The 17,343-nt window shown below is 50.3% G+C and overlaps 1 long non-coding RNA gene across 1 annotated transcript in view; it reads left to right on the top strand.

The window, feature by feature from the left end:
- Positions 1-8,028, top strand: part of LOC103662306 — a 56,727-nt gene extending 48,699 nt beyond the window's left edge. The window contains exons 2-3 of the long non-coding RNA XR_568410.2: positions 6,896-7,052; positions 7,807-8,028. This is a non-coding gene — a long non-coding RNA (uncharacterized LOC103662306). The remainder of the gene's footprint in view (positions 1-6,895; positions 7,053-7,806) is intronic.
- The last annotated feature ends 9,315 nt before the right edge of the window (positions 8,029-17,343 follow it).

The raw sequence follows: 17,343 nt of genomic DNA, 5'->3' as shown, positions 1-17,343 counted from the left end.
ACCCCAGTTTCTCCTGTAAACTGGAGATGATAAAAACACAGTGGTTCAAACCAGATGATGCCTTTGACAAATTTCCAGAACCCACAAATTCCATGTCTCAGTAAAGGGATTGTAACTGATGCAGCTGGAGAGACTGGGTGTTTTTTTACCCTCTGGGTCAGGAACTGGTTAGGTTGCCTTTAAAAAGAGGCTGCAGGTCTAGGACCAGAAGGCTGCCCGAGAGCATGATGGTTAGGAGCGCGAGCCTTGAACTTCTTTCGTTCCTTCATCACTTGACAATGTTGATTGTGTTCTGGACCCATGGGAGGCACTGGGCGAGCATACAGCTGGGAGCCACACTGGGCTCCCAGCCCTTGTGGTGCTCACATTCTAGTTGCAGAGCCATAAACAAGGAACATAATAAGTAAACAGTGTGACTTTATAGAAGCAAGTTCTATGGGCCAGTTACTTAACCCAGCACTACCCAACCCGTTCGACGTCGTGGCACGTGCCACTGTGATCACAGTAGTACTAGAATCACAGCGGCTCCCGTTTATGTTGCACCTGCCATACGCCACTGTTATTCTAAGCACTTGCGGGTATAGTAAGCTATGTAATCCTCAGAATGAACCTGCAAGGCAAGGAGAAAATGGTATTTTAAGGCCTGTGGGGTAGACCCACGAAGCTGCCAGCCCGTGCCTGTGCCATCCTTCTGTCCCCACTCCCTTGCCGTCCGTATCTGCTCCATGTCTCTCCGAGCGTGAATTTCCGTAGCTGAGAACGTGCCCAGCACACGAGGGTTGAGAAACTGCCTGGGAAGAACTCAGCACCGAGCACGGTGGGTGCGTAATCAACATTCACGATGTGCTTGCTTTGGTTATGAAGCAGTAAGCCTCGACAGGGGAGTGTCTGGAGACTAGTTGGGAGCAGGGAGAGGGGGAGTTCCCACCCATGAACCATTAACCAGGCTCCTTGCAGAGCTGCTAAGGCATGTGAGTCACGTGGAGGTCACTGGAGACACATGGCCTGTGAAAGGCCATTTCAAGGGGGCGGGGTCTTTTTCCTGGACTGTTATCAAATAAAGAACAAATCGGGTTGAAGTGAGGAGAGACTTTATTCGAAAAGACAATTGCATTAGGAGGAGGGGAGCTCAGCATCTCAAGGGTCAGACAGAAAGAGTTTTTTTTTTTAATAGAAGAAAGTAAACAGGGAGAGAAGAACCAGATGAGGGGTGGGACAAGCAGGTGGTCTGGATGGGAAGGTTCTGCTCTGAGGTCAGCCCATTCCTGGGAGAGGTGGTTAAGGGGAGGGATTGTTCCCAAGCGCTGATGCTGACTCAGGCTGTGGGGGGGATGGTGCGGGGGGGGGGTGTCGAAGTCCAGGGGAGAGCTGTGGGCCTGAAGTTTGGTCAGGTCAGGTGAACTGGCATTTTGTCCAGATTGGCCTGTGGGGACACATGGCTTGGCTTATCATTTATGAGGCACAAAAGCGATAGTTTGCAGGTGATATCTGGCATTGTCCTAGGTAAAGAAGCATCTTTGAGTCTGATCTAAGTCATACGGGGAAGCGTGGTTTTCTGCAGTGAGCCTTTTCCTGGAACCCGAAAGGGTGGGGGATTTCTATAAAATTGCTGTTTTCCAGGAACATAGAACTCAGTCAAGACACCGTCACTGACCGCTGCAGGTCAGGGTGGGTGATGGAGAGAGGAGGCTGGTTGATTGGTTCCTAATTCTCCTGGTCCCCACTTTGGAAGGGGTCCCAGGTGGGGGACGCGTTGGAGGGCCGGTCCTGCCTGGTGAGATGGAGACCATGGTGCTGGGCAGCTCACAGCCTGCTTGGCCTCCCCATCCTCTTCCTCTTTGGCCCAGGTCTACAACAGTGGGGGGATGGGAACTCGGGGGGTCTGGGCAACCTTTGAACCACCCTCCCTGTTTGTCACATGAGCTTCCCTGAATAACAGGAAGAGGAGGATCTCTGTCCCCCGGGGTCTGAGCAGAAGGTGAAGGTGAGAGCCCAGGTCCCACCAAGACAACGGACAGCTAGCTCCGGGCCTTTTCCCTCCCGAATCCTTTCCCAGCAGCAGCCCCGAGTGCTGTTGAGTTTGCCCTGCACTTGTCTGTGGTTGCAGGGTGCAGGGAAGCTGAGCTGGTGCCTGGAGGGCAGATGGAGGGGCGCCCCTTTGTCTGCAGCCCCCTGAGCTGGGCTGGCTGCTTCTCCCCACCGTCCTCATGCGGCTCTGGCTGTGCCAACTGCGGGCTGTTTTCGGGTGAGATGGATGCCTCCCTGCAGGGAGAGGGCAGGAGAGGAGCCTCACCCCTGCTCTTTCTCCAGGCTCTGCTCTCCAGCCTGGGCTGGCCCTGTCTCAGCTGCAGCCGCCTCCCCCTTCCAGGCCACCGCTGTACCAGCCGCCTGTCTTCCTGTCGCTCCCGGTGACTCCCTAATGACTATAATCAGGGTGTGCGCTGAGAAGCAGGGGGGACGGCAAGTGGAGAGTGCTTCCCAGCTGCCCAGTCCATTAGCGGGGCAGCACCGGAGGCAGAGGACCAGGAGGGGCTGGCCAGGAGGCCCTGTCTCCCTCACCCCTTCTTCCCTTCCCTCTCCCAGCTTCCTGCTCAGAGCTCTGCTCTAATTATAAATGGTTTGACAACTTTAGGCCAGGCCCTGTAATTAAAAATAAAGAGGAAGACAGGCAGCATTGTCTTCTAACGATGCCTTTAATTGGTGGAGTTAATTTTAACGGGGTGCCTTGGAGGAGGGAATTCCAGAGTTGGGGCTCTTGCTGATATCCCTGTAACGCTCACGCAACCCACTTACCCATCTGTCTCCCCATCGGAAGGGAGCGCCGCAGGGCAGGGGCTGCGTCTTCCTTTATTCGTTTTTATGCCTAGTGCCTGGCACACAGTAAGCACTTAATAGATATTTGTGGAATGAACAAAGGAGAGAACGGTCTGCTGTGAGGAAGACAAGGATCATGAGCTTCTTTTTTTTTTTTAATAAAGATTTTATTTATTTATTCGACAGAGATAGAGACAGCCAGCGAGAGAGGGAACACAAGCAGGGGGAGTGGGAGAGGAAGAAGGCAGGCTCCCAGCAGAGGAGCCTGATGTGGGGCTCGATCCCATAACGCTGGGATCATGCCCTGAGCCGAAGGCAGACGCTTAACCGCTGTGCCACCCAGGGGCCCCAGGATCATGAGCTTCTAAGGGTGGTTTTCCCCCCTTCTCTGCCCAGAATTCTTACTCTTAGAATCATGCCTTTGGGCTAAGACATCCTTCTAGTCAGGGATGGTGACTTGCAACTAACAGAAAGAAAGCCTCTCAGAACAGCTCAAGTGACAGGGGAGATGTCAAAAGGGCAAGGAGGGGGCGCCTGGGTGGCTCAGTCAGTCGAGCATCTGACTCTTGATTTCGGCTCAGGTCATGATCCTGGGGTCCTGGGATCAAGTCCTGCATTGGGCTCTATGCTCAGTGTGGAGTCTGCTGGAGATTCTCTGTCTCTCTCCCTCTACCCTCCCCACCCTTTAAAAAAGAAAGGGCAAGGAGGGGGCTCTCATGGGTCCCCCGGGGCAGGAAGGGAGTTGCAATTGGAACAGGGGAAACCAGCAGAATCAGCAACCCAGCCTCTCTCCATCTCCCGAGGCCTCCCCACCAGCCAAGACTCTTCCCTCGGGTCTCCCATGTGCTTGGGGACCAGCCCCTCAGAGGGAGGGGACAGCTTTTCTTTCTTTCTTTTTTTTTTAAAGATTTTATTTTTATTTATGTGACAGAGAGACAGCCAGCGAGAGAGGGAACACAGCAGGGGGAGTGGGAGAGGAAGAAGCAGGCTCCCAGCGGAGGAGCCCGATGTGGGACTCGATCCCAGAACGCCAGTATCACGCCCTGAGCCGAAGGCAGACGCTTAACGACTGCGCTACCCAGGCGCCCCACAGCTTTTCTTTTTTAACTTTAGCTCAGGATGAAGTTAAATCTTTTCTTTGGTTCTCTGAACATGGCCAAAGACAGGCTGCTGTTTTCAAATTTAACTGCCTTTTTTTTTTTTTTTTTAAAAAGATGGTGGGTAGGAATAGAAATACAACTAGCAGAACCAGTTTACCCAAATGCTAGGAATCCTGCTAGAAGTATGGACTCACTCTCCTAAATTCCAAATCACACAAGGAGCTCACTCTAGCCTCCTGAGATCCTGGACTGTTCTACCCTCGGTCCCCCAGGTGAGGTCCCCACAGGTGAGGCTTTAGGTGGAAATCACAGAAGCCAAGCTGTCCCAGTGTTTGGGGGAACCCTTTTGAACAGAGGGTGCCACAGAGTAGGCACTCAGTAAAATACATGTCATCCTATTTCCCACCAAGAGGAATTGTTTAGCAGGCTGGTGTAGTTTCTCCTAGGAGGAACAAAGAAGTCCCCCCAAAGACAAACCCTTCTGTAAATCAAGCCCTTTGGATCTAATCCTCCTCTCATGCCCCATCCCCCAAGCCTCATCCCTAAATCCTGCCCGTATCCTAAGGGGCTGAATAATGTTTTTGAGATATCAAGCTGATGTGTGAGGCAGGGTGCCCTGCACCCACTGAGTCAATGGCACCCATGCCTCCGGGGAGAGCAGCTACAGCCTAGAACAAAGAAGTCAATTGAGTTGCGGAAGGGATTTTTCAACTGGAGGCAGACACAGATACAATAGTCTGTGAGCGAAATGATTTTGACTGGCAAGATCTAGAGCTTAAGAGAGGAACAGTTGAGCTTTAAATTCCAAGAAGGCTTAGCTGATCACTGAATTTTTAAAACTTAACCACAGAATGTTTAGGAAGGTAGTAGATGCTTATGCACTGATTGAATTAACCTTTCTCCGTGTGCAAACATCTATAGGACTCAACCTTTATTCCCATGCGATGCTTCTGACATTAGATTGAAGATTTAATGAGTGATAGTAGTTAATGTTGTGCTTACACAGTAGCTTACTGTGGACTAGGCACCGTGCTAAGTGTTTGATATATCTCATTTAATACACTCAACAACCTCATAAAGGGGTATCAGGATTGTCCCCAGGTTACAGATGAGCTCCTGTGAATGGCCTACAGCTATGCCCTGTAACAGTGCCTCTCTCTCTTTAAACCGATCTTGTGATTTCTCCCTCACTGCTGCTACTCTAGTCCAGGTTCTTTTGGGTGCTCTTCTCTAGGGGAAGATCTGTTAACACTTTGTGGGCTTGGGGAGACCCAATGTCCCTCGTCCTGAGACTCCCAGGGAAAGGCGATCATTCCCTCTTCCCCGCTATAGCCAAGCCCATGCACACGTTGATTTTTGTACTTTATATGCAAGACTTTACTATCATTATTTGGGTATGTGGGTCCCTCTTATTGCTCGCTCCATGAGTAGTGGTTTTTTTTTCTGTGTCTCTGGCATCTAGCAAATGCTTGACACAGAGCAGTGATCAGGGAGTGACTGGATATAAAGGGCTAAATGACTGTGTGAATGAGAACACAGTTAACCACAGGGCAGGGACTTGAGGGTAGTTGCCCAACACTCATGAAGTCGCTCCTTCCTAGGAAGTTGCAGAGCCCAAAGAGGCAGAGAGCCAGAGTTTAGAAGGAGCAGTTGAGCCTCTCCTCTGTCCCCTTGCGCCCAGCTTTCACTTAGGGACCAGAATGCCAGGGGGTGATAGAGACCACCAGATGAGTCTGCCCCGCCCAAGGCAATTTGTGCTCTCCTTTCCCCCTGGAACTCCCAGAACGTCCTGCACTGGCAGGGGATAGACCAGGCAGAGCAGAAGGGTACCTTCTAGGCTGAGAGGGCCCGAGATACTGCCTCTTATGGCAGCCTCCCGCTGCTACCCCTTCTGGTTCCTGGCCTGTGGCTGGCATCCAGGAAATCCAGAGTGGCCCCCAGCCTGCCGGAGGAGGGCTGGTGGGAGAAGTCAGGCCTAGCAGGAGAGGAGCAACCCAGTAATCAAGATAAAAATATTTTAATGCAATACTTAAAAACAGAACAAAATTGGCACACCATGGCCCTTGGACTGGCTGCCTGGTTTTATAAATAAAGTTTTATTGGGACCGGGGCTAGGATTAGAATGAGGTGAGGGAGACAGGGTCGTGCAAGTGCTGGATCGGAACCTACCTCTACTAAAATTTTGATATTTTGTTCCAATTTTCTGGCATTCATTTTGATTCTTAAAAAATACTGCATTCAAATATTAATTATCTCGATTGCTGAGTTTTGGGGCACTGCCTGAAATTTGCGCCTGAGCTGACTGCTTTAGTCTCCTTACTCTTTTAGGTCCCAGGAGATGGAGCCCATGTCAGAGGGGTGGGGGGAGGGGAGGACTGCTGCGCGTATCTGGTCTTTATAGGATTTATGAAAAAGCTCCCCTTCTGGGATAAACTACCAAGGGACCCTCTCCTCCGGACCGACTCAGCAACTATGCACCGCCTGGCGAGCAGGATGCAGGCTGGATGCCAGCTCCCATCCACCCCCTCTGCGGAGCCCTCTGTATGGAGCACAGGATTCACAAGAATACGGGTGGCCCCATCCTGACAATAGAGCACAGGTCACCCCACCCACAGCCGCTTCAGCGGCAGACACCGCAAAGGTTGAAATCACGCAAGGACCATGGAGAGCGAGCTAGCACTCAGGGTTACATCAGCTCCTCCATGACAGAGGCATCCTGGGGAGGAGCGGGGGTGGAGAAACCCAGAAGCCCTGATAGGGACTTTGAACTTTGAGTTTGAATCTGGAGCCAAGGGCATGTTGACCCCAAAGAGACTTAACTTTTAAAAGGGAAGCGACTGGATCGCCTTTACTTGGCAAGATGAAATGTTCTGGGCTGTCAGTAGAACGAGGGCTTCAGAGCTGTATGAGTTCTCTACTGTAACAGATCATCTCAAAACTGAGTGGCCGGGCACATCAGTGACTTTTATTATCTTTCACAGTGTCTGTGGGTCAGGAATCCAGGGAGGGCAAGCAGGTGCTGCTCTTCTCTGCTCGGTGATGACTGCGGCCACAGCTGGAACACCCAGAGGCTGGGGTTACCTGAGGACCTCACCGGGTCTGAGGCTCTGCTTCCAGGGTGGTGCACTTTCATGGCTGGTGAGTTGGTGCTGGTTGTGGATGGGAGGGCTCATTCCTTTCCATCTGGGGTCTCCATGGGGATGCTTGGGTATCCTCATGGCATGGCAGTGGGCTTTGTCCAGAGTGAGCAATTGAGAGCGACAGAGAGAGAGAGAGAGAGAGAGACAGACATATCCTCTTATAATCTAGCCTTGGAAGTTATGTAGCACCTTGACATTCCATGTGACTTAAAAGTAAGTCGTAAGTTTGGTCCACATTTTGAGGACATTTTTTTGAAGATTTATTTAATTTTGGAGAGAGCATGAGCAAGCGTGTGACCAGGGGGGAGGGGCAGAGGGAGAGGAAGAATCCCAAGCAGGCTCCATGCCCAGCGTGGAGCCCGATGTGGGGCTCAATCTCACGACCCCGAGATTGTGACCTGAGCCGAAATCAAGTCAGACACTTAACTGACTGAGCCACCCAGGCACCCCCATCCTATATGCTTCTTGATCTGACCTTTTCTCTCCACCCCTACGGCCACTTCCTTTGGGTGGGCTGCCATGATCTCTTGCAAAACTCTGTTACAGTCTCAGAACTCAGGATTTCTCTGCCTCTGGTCTGTTCTCCACCCAGGGCCCAGAGCACATTCTTTCTAAAATGCAGACAAACCACATTGCTCTCCAGCTTAAACTATTCAGTGGCTTTCTTTTTGTTTTTATTGACATATAATTCACATACCATAAAATTCACCATTTTAAAGTATACAATTCAGTGTGTTTTTGTATTGTCACAGAATTGTGCAGCTATTAGCAGAATCAGTTTTAGAACATGTTCATTGCCCCAGAAAGAGACCAGGTACCCATTTGAAGTCACCTCTTTAGTCCCTCAGCACCCCTAGTCCTCGGCCACGACTCGTCAACGCTCTGTCTCTGATAGATTTGCCTCTCCTGGGCATTTCATCTAAATGCAGTCCTATAATATATGGCCTTTTATGTGAATTCTTTCACTTTGCATGTTTTCAAGGTTCATCTGTATTGTAGCGTGTATCAGGACTTCATTCCTTTTTATGGCTGAATAAAATAAAATAGGCTTGTATGGATAAACCATATTTGGTTTATCTATTCATCAATTGAGGGACATTTGGGTTGTTTCCACTCTCTGACTATTATGAGTAATGCTGCTATGAATATTAGTGTACAAGTTATATATGGACGTATATTTTCAGTTCTCTGAGGCATATATGTAGGAGTGGGGTTGCTGAGTCATCTGGGAACTCTACCATCCTAGTGGGTGTAAAGTGGTGTCTCATTGTGCATTTGATTTGCATTTCTCTGATGGCTAATAATGTTGAGTAGCTTTTCATGTGCTTATTGGCCATTTATATTTCTTCTTTGTTTATTCAAATCCCTTGCCCGTTTTTAAATTGGGCTTTATGTCTTCTTATTGCCGAGCTGTAAGGGTTTACATCTATATATATATATATAGGAGTTTTTAGGTATATATTTTCTGTATCCTAGAGCCTTACCAGTGGCTTCCTTTTGTCCCACAGGATGAATTTCAGTCCCCTTCATCTGCCTACAAGGCCCTTGCTGATCTAATCTGGTTTCTTTCATATGGTTCCACCTCCTTCCACTCCCTTCCTTTCACTGATAACCTTTTTTCACTTCCTCATCCGAGAAACGTTCTCTATCACAACTGGCTCTTTGTAGATACTGTTCCCTCTACCAGGACACTGTTCCCCCTTCATGCCTGGCTAGTATCTCCCCATCCTCTACTTAAGGTCCCTCCCTGAGGGCTAAAAAGATGGTTACTGGTGACGGCAGGCAGGTTCTGCGGCTGAGGGTCAGTCTGTGTATAGGTCCCAGCCTTGGAGGGGACCCCTGGACTCCTTTGGCGATAATACTGAGGGCTAGGGCTCTGACAAGAGAGCCGTTCGTTTCCTAGGCCTGCAGTAAGCACCGCAAGCTGGGTGGCCTAAAACAATAGAAATTCATTCCATCACAGTTCTGGAAGCCAGAAGTCCAAAGTCAAGGTGACCGCAGGGTCACGCTCTCTCTGAGGTTCTAGAGAAGAATTGGTTCCATGACACTCTCTTAGCTTCTGGTAGCTTCTGGCAGTCGTTGATGTTGCCTGGCTTGTACAGTTGTCATTCCAACCTGCTCTGTCTTCACATGGCAGTCTGTCCTGTGTGTCTCTACTTCCAGATTTCCTTCTTCTTAAAAGGACACCAGTCATATTGGATTTAGGGTCTACCTAATCCAGTGTAAGTTCATTTTGACACAATTACAACTGCAAAGACTTTATTTCCAAATAAAGTTCCCATTCACAGATGCTGGGTAGACGTGAATTTTGGGGGCAGGGGACAATATTCAATTCAATACATTCCACCCTGTGGTCTCCCCAGATTCTTATCTGTCTCATAGGCAAAATACATTCACCCGATCTCAACATTCTCTAAAGTCTTAACCATTAACTCTAAAATCTCATCTAAATATTATCAACTCAGAAAAGTTCCAGCTCTCATCATGTAAGTCATTTACCCTGGGCATGGATGGGGCTCTGAGGATGAGCCTTCCTGGGGGCAGAATTGCCCTCCGTCTGTGAACACGTGAGACTAGAACACGAGTTATCTGTGTCCAAAGTCCAATGGTAGCACAGGCATAGGATGGACATTCCCATTCTGAAGGGGAGAAAATGAAAGGATCAGGGGGATTACTGGTTTAAAGCCAGTTTGCCATCTAGCAAGCAACATTTCATTAAGTTTCAAGGCCAGAGAATAATTCTCTGTGGCTTGATCCCTGCTCTGGGCCCTCAGGAGTGGCTTTCCTCTTCTGGCCTATGCATCTGTGACTCTGCCTTCCAAGTCATTCTTCCTTCATTTTGTCCCATTCTTACTCCTTTCGGTCTAGACTGCTAGCATTTCTAGTGATATAAAATTCTTTAAAATCTTGTGGGTCTCCTATGTATGTGAAAAGGAACCGTACCATTAGCCATGAGGGGTTTCCACAGGTCCTTCCTAGATGATCACACCCCTATTCCTGACTTCTGCTGAGGTGGTTGATTGAATCCATAAGTCACATGCCTAAAGTCTTTAGCAAAAGTTGTCCAGTCATACCTTGGCCCTGTCTCCAGAACACACTGTTTAGATAGGCTGAGAATTTTCCACATCGAATGCTGGTTCCTTTTTGCGTAACAATTCATTCTTACATTTATCTCTTTCCTTTTATAATTTTCATATAAATGGCAAGGAAAAATGAGGCCATGCCTCCACACTTTGTTTGAAAATCTCTCTGCTAACTATCCAAGTTCTACTTTTCCATCCAATGGTAGAACACAATTTGACAAAGATTTCTTTATAACAAGGGTCGCCTTTCTTCCAGTGTCCAGTAACAGGTTCCTTCTTTCTTTCTGAGATCTCACCAGAAGCACCTTTAACGTCCATATTTCTACCAACCTCTTCCAGCCAGTCTAGATTTTTTTCCTACCCTAAACCTCAACATCCTTCCAGCCTCTACCCATTACCCAATTCCAGAGCCACTTCCACATTTTTAGGTATCGGTTATAGCAGCACACCACTCCCTCATACCAACATGTCTCTTAGCTTCCTGGGGCTGTAGTAACAATTTCCACACACTCTGTCCTTAAAAGGACAGAAATTTATTCTCTCACAGTTCTAAAGGCTACAGGCCCCCCACTTCGGGTGATAGCAGAGTCATGATCCCTCTGAGGTTCTAGAGAAGAACCCGTTACATTCCTCTCTCCTAGCTTTTGGTGGTGACCAGCAGTCCTTGGTGTTCCTTGGCTTGTAGAGTCATCACCCCAGTCTGTCTCTCTCTCCACATGGCCTTCTCCCCTGTAGGTCTCTGCTTCCAAATTTCCTTTTTCTTTAAAGGACACCATCCTATTCTGGTATGACTCATCTTAACTAATTATATCTGCAAAGAACTTATTTCCAAATAAGGTCATATTCATAGGTACCGGTGGGCATGAATTTGGAGGGGGACACTATTCAACCCAGTATGGGAGACAGTCCCTATTCTCAGGGACCCCATGGTTGAGTGGAAGGGGGAGCAGACATATGAACAGGAGTGATGCAGTCATGGGGAGAAGGTCATGTTGGAGCAGAGAGCTTGCATGGGGAGGGGTGTGGGAGGCAGGGGACATCTGAACAGAATCTCCCAGGGAATAAGAGTTAGTAAGGGAGAGGGTGTGAGAATGTTTGTGTCCCCCGTCAGATTCATGTGTTGAAATCCTAGTGTGATGGACTTTGGGAGGTGATGAGGTCATGAGGATGGAGTCCTCATGATGGGATTGGTGCCCTTATAAAAGGACCCTAGAGATGTCTTTGTTCTCTTTTCTATCTGACCATGCTGCCCCAGCCTCCATGCTGCTCCAGCCCCTAGAACTGTGAGAAATAAATTTCTGTTGTTTACAAGCCACCCCGTCTGTGCTGCTCTGTCATAGCAGCCTGATCAGACGAAGACCCCAGCAGGGGGGTTAAAGGTTATTGCTAGTTCAGGCTAGAGATGTGAGCAGTTCCCTGTTGATGTGGATCTTGGCCAGCTTGCATGGACGGTTCCTCCAGAGATAAGCACCATGGATCTGCACCACAAACTCCATTTTGCAGGTAGAACTTGGCCTTCATGCAAGCAGAGCAGAGAAAGACACCAGAAATTGTTTCCTAAGAGCAAAGGTTGGATTTTCAGAGGATCTGAAGGCAAGATTGAACTTCCCAATGAGCTAGTTGGGCTCTACCTGGCGTTGAGACATCCCAGGGTTTACTTGCCATGGAAACCTCCTCCACACTCCTGTTCTTCCTCTTGCATTCTCTGTCCCCTGTCAGGTGCACTTTCTGGCAAGGGTTGAAATTTTTCAGTAGCACGCACTTTGTAAGAGCCCTTGGGGGTCCAAGCAGCCTGGGGATGCCCCTTTCCAGGAGGACTATAGAGTGCCCCCTCTTTCTTGGGCTAGGGAGATCTTCCGTGGGCCAGTGCCCATTGTGAGCGGCTAGCCCCAAGCACTGCAGGGCTCTCTTCTCCCCTGTCCACCAGTACCCTCACTGTTAGCTCCTCAGCATGTGAGGACCCCCTCCTTTTAGGACATTTTAATGCAACCTTCTTTCCTTCAGTGCAGACAAAGGAGGTGCTCTATTCCAAAGGCAGCTGTAAATACGAATTGGATGTTAGTATCACTGTGGGTGGGAGTTGAAAGACCTAGGGGCCAGGCTGTGGGACCATCCCCAGCCTGTGGAGGTGGAGCAAAGCATGGAAAGGCGCAGTCCAAGGGAGGTGGCATTAGGGATGGCTGGGAGTGGGCGCTTCCTGCCTCAGGGCCCTGACACCTGCTTTCATGGATCCCTCCATTGGGAAAGGTTTGGAAAGACCAGCACATTCTAGTTTTGTTTTGTTTTCTTTCAACCTTTCATTGTCTTTGAGGTGTTTTACAGCTCTGGAAGTTGTAATGCAAATGTTTGTTGTCTTTAAAAATGCCCCCGGTGTTCCCTGGAATGCAATTGATTATTGCCATGTGGATAGACCCTGTTCACATCTGTCTGTAAGTTCATTTCAGCTTTGCCTGTCGTTAGGGATTGAATGCTTGAGTCCCTCTCCCCTCAGATTCATATGTTGATGCCCTGACCCCCAGCGTGGCTGAATTAGGAGTTGGAAATTGCCCGGAGAGGGAGGGGGCAGTAATAAAGGTGACTTGAGGTCACAGGGTGGGGCTCTGATTGGGTAGGATTAGTATCCTTGTAAGTAGACAAACCAGAGAGCCACTCCCCGCACCACCCGCTCCCCTGTGCCTGCCACACACCAAGCCAAGGCCTTGGGAGGACCCTGGGAGAACCCCGTGAGAAGGCAGCCATCGATAAGCCAGAGAGAGAGCTCTCATCAGAAACCTACCCTGATTTTGGACTCCCAGCCTCCAGAACTGTGAGAAATAAATTCTGTTGTTTCAGCCACCCAGCCTGAGGTATTTTGGTATGATAGGCAGAGCAGATGAAGACATTTATATTTGAGGTTTTTTTGAGTTTTCCTTTGAACCAATCACAACACCTTACCGATTCCCCCATTAATTCATGAGTAAAATAAGATTCTGGAAACAGGTTGATTTTATATTTGTATATGAGAGTCATGATTTTATCCTTAAGACAAATATTGCCCTTTGACCGTTCGGTCGTTCAGCTGTTGTTTGCTGATGCCTTCCGTGGCCCAGGCGCTGTGCTGACAGTTGGGGAGACAAGGAGGAACTTACTACGGTCTGCGTCCTCAAAGAGCAGGTGGTCTAGCACAGAGGCAGCCGGGGAGGGAAACCAGTGACTACTGGGAGGCCCATGGCCAAGGCTGTGGTCAGAGGGTGTGGCTTTCAGGAGGGATTTTAGGCAGGTTTGAGTTCTTCTTCTTGTGAGAAGCATGAGTTTTGGAATCAGACGGGGCCTCCTCCAAGTCCTAAACCCACCACTTCGAAGTTTTGTGACTTCAGATCAATTAATCTTCTTCTCTGTAAAGTAAGAATGGTTGCATCTTAGTCTGAAAGCTTGGTGAGAAATAAATGAGGCGCCGCGTACAAAGTGCTTAGCTTAGCGCCCGGTGTGTAATAAATGCTCAATAAATGCGAGTCTTGTCATCTTTTCTTGGCTGTGATTTCAGAAGTGCAAGGAAGGGCCAACGTTCCTTTTTCTCCCTGTCAGATGACGCCTGACATTCCTTGGGAAGAGGAAAACCCTTTCATTATACAGCTAGCGAAGGGCTTGCCGTGGAAACAGCCGGGACCAGGAAACCCAGTGGCTGTGACCCACGTTAGCATGTCATTTGCTGATGCCGGGACTTCCACGTGGAGAAGGTTCTGACCAGAGTTACTCCTTGCCTGTGAGAGCCTTTGAAAGCCCTTTTGCATCACTGAGCTTGTTACTCCTCCCCGTGCCTTCTGGAGAGAGCAGAGCCCAGACTGTCATCCTCCTGTTGTGGAGGACTTGGGACCTGGGCTCTGAGAAGCGACACAGCCTCCTGCAGGCTACCCAGCTGGTCAGGGAGCCAGCCTCAGACCTGGGGCTCTGGACTCAACATGCCTTTCCCTCCAAAGGTCAAGGGATGGGAGAGAAGGAAGGAGGGAGGAAACAGAAGGAGGGAAGGGGTGGCTCTAGAGATGGAACTCGGAGACCCTGTAACTCAGAGAAGCAGAGAAGCAGAGGGTCAGCTCTGCTCTCAGGCAGTGGAGACTCTGAAGTCTGAAGGGGGGAGGGCAAGGTTCTGCCATCGACAAGCTGGGTGGCCGTTAACCACGTTGTGCCTCAGTTTCTTCTTTTAAAAAAAGGAGATAGTGATGCCTATTTCATAGGGTTGTCATAAGAATAAATAGGATAAAATAAGCCGAGGCAGCAGGCACAGTTCTGGAGGAGAAGGTCGCAACTGCACGGGGCGGGGACGGATCTGTTGGCTGGCGGGGTTTCTCTAGCAGTCGGTGAAGGTGCTGGGCGTGGGGTGGGTGCTCCGCATGGTACGTTACATGAAAGAATGAGTAAGCGCTGTGTGTCATGAACACCGTTGCAATCAAGGTGTACAAACGGGTTTGCTGGTGCAATGAGCAAGCTGGGGACATGCAAGGGAGGCTGGAGGAGCTGGGGCTGCAGACGTCTTCCAGATGGCTGTGGGGAGGACAGGCTCAAGGAAGAGCTTGAGTTCTTTGGGCACCAGGGCTCTGGGACGTTCTCTGCTCCGAATCAAGGAGCCGGGAGCCAGGATACTCTGCTTCCAGGTGGGAGTTGTAGGCGCCCAGGTAAGTTCCAGAGGCCAGAGGGACACAGAAGCCCGCGTCCATGCAGGCCAGCAGGGGCAGCTCCAGTGGGTGGTCCCAGGGAGGGCAGGCACGGGGAGCTTTGCTGTGGCTCTTTGGGGGTGGGGGTTCTGGGTTGGGCAGAGGACCCAGGCTGCCACAGCTTTTCCTGAGCACTGCCTCCCCAACCTCCACCTGGCTCGCGGCCCTGCTGCAGGGCCCGGACGGTCCATCAGGAGCCATCTCTGCTCCTTCTGTGACCCTCCTGGGTCCACGGGTGGTGCCCAGGCCCAGATTTCCTAAGGGATTTCTACAGATTCAGATGTTTCTGACAGAGGCTGGCTTTAGGAGAGGCTGGCGGAGCCTCTGTCCCTGAGCCACAGAGGTCTCTGGTCTGTCTCCATCTGAGCCTTCACTTCTGTTTTCGGTAGACCCCCGCCCACTGTCGCTGGCTCCTTCCCATGATCCTCTGTGCTTGTCCGATCCTCTCCCTTCCCCAAACCAAACCCTCTCTCCCTCGCCCTCCCGTCCCTTCAGACGACATCTCATCTTCCCCTCCCCCCATCGCTTGCTGTCTTAGCTTCCCACTTCTCATTTACTTTTCCAACCAATAAAAATCGGCTTCCAGGTGTTATTTCTCTGAGTAGCATCGCCAGTGATCTCCGGAGTCACCAGTAACCCCCTGGCACCCACACCCCGTTTCTAAACCCAGTGGAGTCTCAGGCCGTCTCTGACTCAAGCAGCATTTGACAACGTGGAAACCCTGCTCTTGGATTCCCTGTCCCTCCTTCCTCCCTTCTGACCTGGCTGGCTACTCTCCATCTCCACCCCCTCTCTGGTGGTTCTCCTGGGCGCCTCCCTTCCGCAGGAGTGCTTGAGGGCTGAATCCGACGCCCTCCTCCTCTCTCTCCTCCCTCACGGGCTGCCGTGCGTGCGTGAGCTCGTCCTCCCCATGACTTTAATTACCATCCATAGGCCCATGACCGCCTCTCCAGTGCGGGCTTGGCTCGGCAGCCGCAAAACCATACCCCGACATATATACCCTTATGGCCGTCTCTGCTTGGGTGCCTCCAGTTTGCATGCAAACTGGAACGCACCGTAAACACCCCCTCCCCGCCTTTCCCCTGTGGTCACTACCTCGGTGAACAGCAACCCAGTAGCCTGTCAGAAATCTGGATGATTCTTGCCTCCTCTCTCTCTCTCACCCTCCAAGGTCAGTCCTCCTATTGGATTTGATCCACTTGTCCTTTTACCCTCTTCATTAGGCTCCTGGTCTACCCCTGATCTCCTTCCCCAGGACCCCCTTACTAAGGTGGGGGGGCTGCCTCTGTTCCAGCCTCCTCCTAGGCTCCCTGCCCTGGGCCTGCTCCGGCCTGCTGGTCAGCTCAGCTGGTCTGGGCTCTGCGAGTGCCTTTGCTTTCTATCTAGCATATTCCCCGATCTCCAAAATTCCCTCAGCCTTGCCTCTTTGAAGATTAGGGTCATAGTTAAAAGGGTGGTTCTGGAGCTGACAGAACTGTTTCAAATGTACTAGCTCTGTGACTGTGGGCAGATTTCTTAACTGCACACTAAGCCTCAGTTCCTTCCTGTGTAAACGGCGGTCACTGTTTCGCAGATTGTCGTGAATCACGCGTCTCTAGCTGCTTTTGCATTCTAGAGAAAGGCGCTAATGGCTGGCAGGGAGACAGGGATCTTTGTTTCTGAAAAGGACCCTTTTGAGTGTGACAGATAAAACTCTCCAGCCAGCCCTCACCCCCAGAGGAAAATGTGAGCAGAGAGAGCCAAACTGGTGTGGGGCAGGTGTGAGGGGGCCCAGCAGCCGGACTGGAGGGTACAGCTGAAGAGACAACTCAGGAGGTGTGGAGGGCAAAGGAGAGACTTGCAGGGACAGGAGGTCTGGTTTTTAAATTTCAAGCTGTTTGCTAGGCTCAGAAAGCTTCGAGCTCTTCTCCAGTTACTCCCAACCTTCAGTAAAATTCTCTTACAGGTTCTTCTGTCAGTACGGTTTGGGGGGAAATGAAGGAAAAGGCAGAACTTCCCCCACTCTCTTCCAAGCAGCCCTCCTGGATTCTCCCTGCCCCCACCCTAGGTCTGGTTTCAGAATCCCCACTTCTGCAAGTCAACATGGAGACAAAAAGGCATGGACTCTGGAACTCAGAGCAAAATTGAGAAAGAAGAGGAAATCAGAGTGGGAGAGGGGGGATTAAGAAAATGCCAGGTAAAATCTTGGAAAGCATGCAGATGGAGCCATGTTTGACTATTAAAGGATGGAGTGACTCCAGAACCCCTAAAAAGGCTTCAAGAGAGCATGTGGGTCATTCAGAATCAAACTAGACAATGTGTCTAAACCTCCCAGCCCTGGGCCCAACACACAATGCACTCTTAGAAACTTCAGAGTTACTATTCTTTAAAGAACACACTATACTGTCCTAGTTTATGTGTAGTGAGGATACAAAGACCTCAGAAGTGAGGTGGGCACCCGCCTGCAGGGGCAGGAGCGGGACGTCTCCTTGTATCTCCTCTTGTATCTCCTCTTGCTACCCACCCCCCACCCCCGTCT

The sequence above is a fragment of the Ursus maritimus genome, unplaced genomic scaffold (genome assembly GCF_017311325.1).
Source record: "Ursus maritimus isolate PB19 unplaced genomic scaffold, ASM1731132v1 scaffold_16, whole genome shotgun sequence".
Classification (NCBI taxonomy): domain Eukaryota; kingdom Metazoa; phylum Chordata; class Mammalia; order Carnivora; family Ursidae; genus Ursus; species Ursus maritimus.
Note: the sequence above shows the minus strand (reverse complement) of the source record. Positions and strands in the feature narration are given on the sequence as shown.